Source organism: Rattus norvegicus, chromosome 19 (genome assembly GCF_036323735.1).
Source record: "Rattus norvegicus strain BN/NHsdMcwi chromosome 19, GRCr8, whole genome shotgun sequence".
Classification (NCBI taxonomy): Eukaryota; Metazoa; Chordata; class Mammalia; order Rodentia; family Muridae; genus Rattus; species Rattus norvegicus.
Window position 1 is genome coordinate 61,813,260 of NC_086037.1, and position 8,570 is coordinate 61,821,829.

An 8,570-nucleotide genomic window follows, 5' to 3' on the forward strand; every position below is an offset into this window, starting at 1 on the left:
AGGCTATCCCAGAGCAAAGAAGAGAAGGTACAGGAGGAGAACCAGGGGAGGAGGCTATCCCAGAAGTGAAGAAGAGAAAGTACAGGAGGAAGACCAGGGGAGGAGGCTATCCCAGAAGCAAAGAAGAGAAAGTATAGAAGGAGGACCAGGGGAGGAGGCTATCCCAGAAGCAAAGAAGAGAGCCTGACCAACTGTTTCAAATACTGCATACAGAATTTAACCACAACAAAGCCACTGGAGCCTGGGCAAGCACAGTTGTGGGGGAGGAGAGGCATGGAAGGTTGATGGGGCGAGATAAGAATGGATGAGCAGATGAGAGACATTAGAGACTGAGAGATAGCAGCCAGTCTCAACCAGCATTCCAGAAGGCCTCTGAACCCATAAGGTTTTTTTTTTTATTTCTCCTTAGCGTACTATGAATCGACTTAATTTTAAAATTTCTTTCATTTTTAAAATCTTTAGGCATGTAAGTGTTTCGCCTGAATGCACATATGCGTACTACGTGCATGCCTGGTACTTGTCGGGGTCAGAGGAGGGCATCAGATCCCCGCAGAACTAGTTAAAGGTGGTTGTGAGCCACCATGACGCTGGGAACTAAGCCTGGTCCTCTGCAAGAGCAGCCAGTGCTCCTAACCTCTGAGCCATGTGTCCGGCACCTGAATTAACTATCCAATAGTCACAATCTGATCCCTCACCCCAAAATCCAGACCTATAAAGGAAGAAGGCAGGGGACCAAGGATGCTATTGAATGTCTCCTTTGTGCCAGGAATTTCATAGACACCATCTCATTTAATTTTTACTTATTTAATTAATTAATTTAATCATGCTCTAAGCAGCTACTATTTATCCGAGCATTGCAGGTAAGGAAACCGAGGCTCGCAGAAATGAGCAAAGTCTGCTTTTCAATTTGCACCCAAACGCAGTATAGCCACCACAAACGGAAGAGGGCTGAGAGAACCAGGAGGCCACCTAAGCCCCATTTTTACATGGGTTCACAGCAGCTACCCTCAGAAACTGGAGAAACTGTAAAACACAGTCTGGGGCTGGGAAGATGGCGGTGCTCACCACGTGCCTCTGTTGCAGAGATGGGAACCATGAGCAACTCGGTGAGGAAAGGGTTTATTTCAGGTTACAACACTTAGGTCTCCCTCCATCACTGAGAGCAGTCAGGGCAGGAACCTTGAGGCAGGAACTGAAGCGGAACGGTGGAGGAGTGCTGCTTACTGACTGGCTCCTCATGGCTCTCTCAGCCTGCTTTCCTATCCAACCTTGGACCACCCATCTAGGGGTGGCCTCACCTGTAGTGGGATGTTCTCCTCATATTAATTATTCATCGGGCCAATTGGGTGGGGCATTTTCCCAGTTGAAGCTCCTTCTTCTCAAATGACTCTAGCTGTGTCAAGTCAACAAAAAGCTAAACAGGACTTTACATAGGCATGAGGACCGGAGTTTGGATCCCTGAGTACACACAAGTGCGGGGTGGTGTAGCTGACCACCTATGATTCCTGTCTCTGAAGCTCTGAGCAAGGTCGCCAGGGAGACTACGCATATCCGTGAGTTCAGAATTTGGTTGAGAGACTCTGCCTCTACAGAGTTGAGGATGATTCCTGACTTTCAGCCTCAGCCCCGCCCCCCCTCTCTGTGAGTATGTGCCTGTGTGTGTGTGTGTGTGTGTGTGTGTGTGTGTGTGTGTGTGTCCGGCCTGACTTCTCTCACTGATGGAATGAGACCTAAGAGTTGTAATCTGAAATAAACCCTTACACACACACACACACACACACACACACACACACACACAGAGAGAGAGAGAGAGAGAGAGAGAGAGAGAGAGAGAGAGAGTCAATTAGCCAAATACAATAACATCACTTTACAGTAGTCCAAGTGAACTAGGGTCCTGGAGGGGAGGTTGCACTTATAAATAGGAGGATCAGTCCAGGACTCACAGAATTGAGCGAAGACTAGAAGATGAGGAGGTGAACTTTGAACAGAGCAAGTGTCCTTGGGGCAGAAGCAACAGTACATGCAAAGGTGGTGGGGTGAGGGCCTCTGAAGATGAGCAAAGCAGTCACAGGACCCAGTGAAGGAAAGAGTTCACAGTGAAGTCAAAACGTGATTATGTGGGTTTTATTCCACGAAGCCAGAAGCCAAAGACATGTCACAAACGCAATCTTTGGTATTTTCCTGTTGCTTTGGGAAAACATCATGACCAGAAGCAGCTGGTAAAAGGAAGAGTTTATTGGGGGAAGAGGGGGATGCAGTTCCAGAGGGATGAGTCCGAATGACACAGGCGGGATCAGGAAGCAGAGAGCGTCCAACCTCGGCCATAAGCATGAAGCAGAGAGAACTGGAAGGGACAAGGCCATAAACCCCGCCCCAAAACGCACCCCCAATGACATACTTTCTTCAGCAAGGCCACACCTCCTAAACCTCACCAAACAGTGCCACCAACTGAGGACACAGTATTCCATCCAGTACCTGAGCCAGTGAGGAGCATTTCTCCCATGAACCGCCCACGGTGAGTAAGTCAATTTTGCCTGGGAACGGCGACCAAATCACAATCTTAATATTCGCAATATTTTTACATAACACTACAGTCTTGGCAAACGTAAGTTGTGTAGAGTCTGGTATTCTATTGCCAACTGTAATTTAAGAGGAAGAAAAAAGCGCAACCTTCACTAATACCAATCAAACCCAGACTCCCAGAGGGAGAAATAGAAAACAAATCTCCGTGAATCTGCTCAAGCAGAAGGGCAGGCAGACCTCTGAACTCTCTCGCTGTGTCTGTTTTCTTTCTGGAAGCCATCGCAGTCACCAGCGCTCTGACTGCAAAGGGATGCTGCCTAGCGTCTTACCCTGCCCTGCTCCCTTGGGGAGGAGCCTCACTGCTGTACACTTCCCTGAGCACCATTGGGTTGAGACTGGAGGGCAGGATGAAGCTGTCAAGTGAGAGAACAGAAGCGAAGTGAGCACAGGGACGCAGTCTCGGGCAATGTACTGGCTGGTTTTGTGTGTCCACTTGACACAAGCTGGAGTTATCACAGAGAAAGGAGCTTCAGTTGAGGAAATGCCTCCATGAGATCCAGCTGTAAGCAGTTTCTCAACTAGTGATCAAAGTGGGAGGGCCCCTTGTGGGTGGTACCATCCCTGGGCTGGTGGTCTTGGGTTCTATAAGAGAGCAAGCTGAGCAAGCCAGGGGAAGCAAGCCAGTGAGTAACATCCCTCCAGGGCCTCTGCCTCAGCTCCTGCTTCCTGACCTGCTTGAGTTCCAGTCCTGACTTCCTTTGGTGATGAACAGCCATGTGGAAGAGTAAGCTGAATAAACCCTTTCCTCCCCAACTTGCTTCTTGGTCATGGTGTTAGTGCAGGAATGGAAACCATGACTAAGACAGGCAGCTTCTCTTTACTTGTTCATTTAAGTCACCCCTGCAGGATGAATGGCACACTAGGCGACATGGATGTCCTTCGAACGAACTAAAGACGCCTCTTTCTGTCAGCCATTCCTCTGAGAGAAACAACTTAATAAAGGAAGGATTTATTTTGGCTGACGGTTTCAGGGGTTTCAGCCCATGGCCAGTGAGCACCACTGCTCCTTGTTCAAAATGAGGCAAAAGATCCCGGAGAACCCATCGTAGAACAAAGCTGCCACCATGTACTGCACAGGAAGCTGAGAAAGATTGGGGGAGGTGGACAGACACAAGAAAGACCCTTTAAACACACACCCCAGCAACCTACTTGTAGGATGTCATACAGGTGAGGACAGGTACAAGATAGAACGAGGCCTGTCACTGGACGAGAAGGAAGGATGGGCGGGAGAAAAGTTTTAGAGAGAGGAGGAGACTAGAGCGAGGTTGGAGAAGCAGCAGAGAGAACATGGAGGCTGACGTTAAGATTCCTCTCTGCACATTTACAGGTTGTTATGAATGTTCTTGAGGGATGGATGTGTGCAGGGCTTTGTGTGTCTAGGTGGGCAATTATGTATTATCAATTGGTTGTAAGTTAATTGTGTGTACGTTGAGCATTTAACACATAAATCTGGTCGTTGGGTTCCAGTTTGCTGAGTAATGATTTCACTGGGTGTTGGGAGTGTGTGAGCAGAGTTGTGACAGGAAGCCATGCTAGGCTATCGAATGCTTGGGGCTAGCATGGTGTGGGCCCACGCTAGCACGGCCCGAGGAACACTATGTGAGTCTCAGGCGCGGTAGCAACCGCCAAGGGGACGGTGTGTGAAAGCGGTAACAGAGAAACAGCTAGAGCGTGCGGATCCTCGGGAGTGGGAACTCACAAGAACCAGGACGAGTGTCATTTGTACTTTTAAAGCGACACCTACTTCCTCCAGTCAGATCCCATCTCCCAAAAGTCCCTTCAGTTCTGGGGCCATCTGTGGGTTAATTCATCAATGACTTCAGAGTTCTCGTGACTGAGTCACGTCCCCTACTTCGAAACACCGCTTACACCAGGGGTCAAACCCCTCAATACTTGAGTCTTTCATATTATTAACAACAAAATTGGCACATAAACCCGAAGCGGGAGAGAGCAGTAATGGAAATGATATCCGAACCACGCAGGACAATGGGGGAAAGCCACTGAAAGGCAACCCTGTAATCTAAGACTTGGGGAGAAGGACCCAGGCTTGCCAAGGTGAAAGAGACCTGTAGGGCGGGCCTGGGTGGAACAGGACCTAGCTGTGTTGCAGGCCCTGGGAGGAAGCCGGGAGGCTGCTCAGTGGTAACAGGCAAGGGAGATTTATGGGATTTATTTTGGGAAATATTCCTAACGTGCAATGGAATGCCGCTGGAGTCTTGAAGCTCAGGAGCGCCTGATTGACGTGGGATCACCCAACCCACGCCTGCCTCTTGAGACAAAGTGTCTAGACTCCACCCCTGCTGGGTCAGCTGTTGTCTGCAGCTGTTCTTCCCCGGCGGAGGCGGGGCTATCTGACTCCGTAGAGGCTAGCGGCCAATGGTAGCAGTGGGAATTGGTCAAAATGAGTAAATGATTAGGAAACTGAGACAGATTCTCAGATACAAGGAAATCGTTATGTAAGAAGCAAAGAGACGCAACCTGTAAGAGGGGATGGGGAAGGATTTGCGGAAGATATGTTTAACTGAAGAGAAGCTAAAACCCCCTACCCACTACATACACTATCTACCACAGAGAGGGGACAAGGTTCTGCAGCTGAATGTTAGCCAAATCAAGTAAGAAAGTCTCCAGTCTTGATGTCAAGTGAGAGGGCATTACAGACTTCCTCCTCTTGGGGACAGCCTCATCCCTCCCGGGAAGTTCTCAGGGGAGCAGCTGCCTTCTCATAGTTGCGATTTAAATACAAGGAGGAGCAGGTTAAGGGAAGGAGGGTTTGGGCTGGAGAGATGGCTCAGCGGTTAAGAGCACTGACTGCTCTTCCAGAGGTCCTGAGTTCAATTCCCAGCAACCGCATGGTGGCTCACAACCATCTGTAAGGAGATCCGATGCCCTCTTCTGGTGTATCTGAAGACAGCTACAGTGTACTTATATTTAATAAATGAGTAAATCTTTTTTTAAAGATTTATTTATTATATATAAGTACATTGTAGCTGTCATCACACATACACACACACACACACACACACACACACACACACACACACACACCAAAAGAGGGCATCAGATCTCATTACAGGTGGTTGTGAGCCACCATGGGGTTGCTGGGAATTGAACTCAGGACCTCTGGAAGAGCAGTCAGTGCTCTTAACCTCTGAGCCATCTCTCCAGCCCATAAATAAATCTTTTTTTAAAAAATGGGGGGGGGTCGTCTTTGGCTGCGTTTTGAGAACACAGTGCATCATGGTACGGAAGGCGTTGTAGCGAGGAATACACTGTAGCGGAAAAGACTGGATAGTGGGCAGGGCTCTCAGCTGTGGTAGCAGGAACATTAGGCTGCCTGCCCACATCTGGGTGGGTCAAGCAAAGAGCAAAGCCAGACTTCAAGTACACTTCAAGTCTGAAAGAGATGATTCTCTCCTGCCAACCAAACTCCCGCTCCCAGAGAAGAGTCTACACCTCACAAAACACTTTGAGCACTTCCAGCTAGGGATAAGTATTCAAACCATGAGTGGGTGGGAGATGTTTCACATGCAAGCCACGGCACCAGCTGAAGCTGGTCAGCACTGTCTTTCCCCAGAGAATGAATTTGTGCAGGATCAAGAGACTGCCCCCCAACCCCAGGCATCTGATCTCTGGGAAGTCCTAAGGTGTTTGTTTGTTTACAAGATTACTCATTTAAGGATTGCTGTCTTAGGTAGGGTTTTCATTGCTATGAAGAGACACCATGACCAAGGCAAGTCTTCTAAAGGAAAATACTTAATTGGAGCTGGCTTACCGTTTCAGAGGTTTAGTCCATTGTCTTAAGAGCAGGAATCATGGCAGTGTGCAGGCAGATATGGGGTTGGAGAAGGAGCTGAGAATTCTGCATCTTGATTTGAAAGCAACCAGGAGAGACAGACTTCCAGGCAGCTAGGTAGAGGCCCACCCCATCAGTGACACACTTCCTCCACCAAGGTCACACCTACTCCAACAAGGTCACACCTCCTAAAAGTACAATTCCCTATGGGCCAGGGATATTCAAACGACCACAGTAAAGGGTCTAATAAGCCTCATACTATTAAGAAGAAACTTTCAGAGAGCCTCAGTGAGCTCAAAGTGAAACTCAAACATGAGTTTTGCACTTTACTCATCAGCTATCTTTTTTTTAAATACGTATGTGTTTATTTCATGTATATGAATACACCCAGATCCCATTACAGATGGTTGTGAGCCACCATGTGGTTGCTGGGAACTGAACTCAGGACCTCTGGAAGAGCAGTCAGTGCTCTTAACCGCTGAGCCATCATCACTCTAGCTTTTTTTTTTTTAATATGTATTTACTTTTTTATTTTATTTTTTATTTTTTTTCTCACCAGCTATCTTAAAGGTGATGTCCAGTTCCTCATATAGGCCAGTGCTAGGATCGAGCTTCCTGGTTTCCTCGGAGATATGTGGGAGAAGCTGAGTGCCCACCAGACCCTATTCAACTAGGGCCTCTCACGTTCTGTGTACAAGAAGGGAATGTGTACCAAAGAATCATTTTTCCCTCCTGGAATCTGAGTGATTCATCTCAGTTTAAGGGAATTTCCTCAAAACTTTGTAAATTCGTCTCTTACCCTTCACGGTGTTAAACTACCAGCATGGTGTCTCTGAACACAGGAACTGGAGATTCTTTGATACATGTTCCCTTCCTATACATAGGATGTGAGGAGCCCTCGGCAGATAGGGTCCCATAGGCACTCAACTGCTCCCGACTATCTCTGAGGGCACCAAGAAGTGGACATCACTTTTGAGATACTCCAAGCTGACAAGCAGTGTCTGCATTCTCAACTCATCCAAAAACAAACCACTCCATTGAACTTTGAGTCACGGTTGCTGTGTGTGCATCTTGGCATCTTGGCCAGGAGAGGCGCCACCTGCCGTCTTCCCACGCTCAGCGGTGCATCATCTTCATGACATCAGATACTCATCACTGCCTCTGAGACAACATATTTATTTGCAGCATCTTTATTTCCGCCACTAACGAAAGCACCATTAAAACCTAGAGCTTACGGCAAGCGCACTCTCAGGATTGCCCCCACATTACTGAGGATGCCCCAGATTTGATCCAAAGTGGCAGAAGATGGGATTCAGACTGCCAGCCACCTTAGGAAAGGACAATGACTAATGCAGAGCTCTCAGGGTTCTCTTATTTGCAGAAAAGAAAAGAAAAGAGAAGAAAAGAAAGAAAGAAATGAGCCACAAAAACCAGATGACAGGCACAAATATTTAAAACTAGAAAGGAAGATGTCCTTTCTAGCTAAAATCATGGGCTTGAAGAGATGGGGACACACCATGCTCCAGCCGCATAACTTATGAGGAAAACTCACAGTGCAGTGGATGCTGCCAGACTCGAAGGTCTCCATGCTACCCAATTCCATTCCCATAACATCCTGGGAAAGGGGAGACCGTGAGGCAGAAGAATAGAGCCGTGAATACCAGGGCCTGAGGTTTGGGGAAATGGGAGTCAAGTGCCATGGAGTAGGTGAAACTTCTCGGCTGTATTTTCGGTGACATGACTGTGTGCATTTGTCAAAGCCCTTTAAGTCTGAGTTTTAATGATAGGGCTAGGGTTGCTGCGCTGAAGAAAATGTCATAGAACTATATCCTCCCCACATATGTGAGTATCCTAATCGGACCAACTGTGGATATCAGCAAGAGTCTCTCAGCGAGGCCTTGCCTGTTATAAAACCAGTGGGTAGTGAGGCCACTAGACTCTAGCCTGAGACTGCAGCCATGCCTTCCTGAACCCCCTCTGAGCTGTATGCAATTCTGTCCCAGCTGCACATGGTCTCGGGGTACGCCACAGAGGTGGGAAGTCAACCAACTCGAAGACTTCCTCTGGGCAGTTTTGGGGGTGTCATCGCTGGAGTGGGAGTTTTCATCAATAGCAACTGTGTTGGGGTTAGTCACATTCTCGTAAGTAACCCCAATAAACTTGTCGGTTCATCTAGCTAGAGCTAGAAGGAACT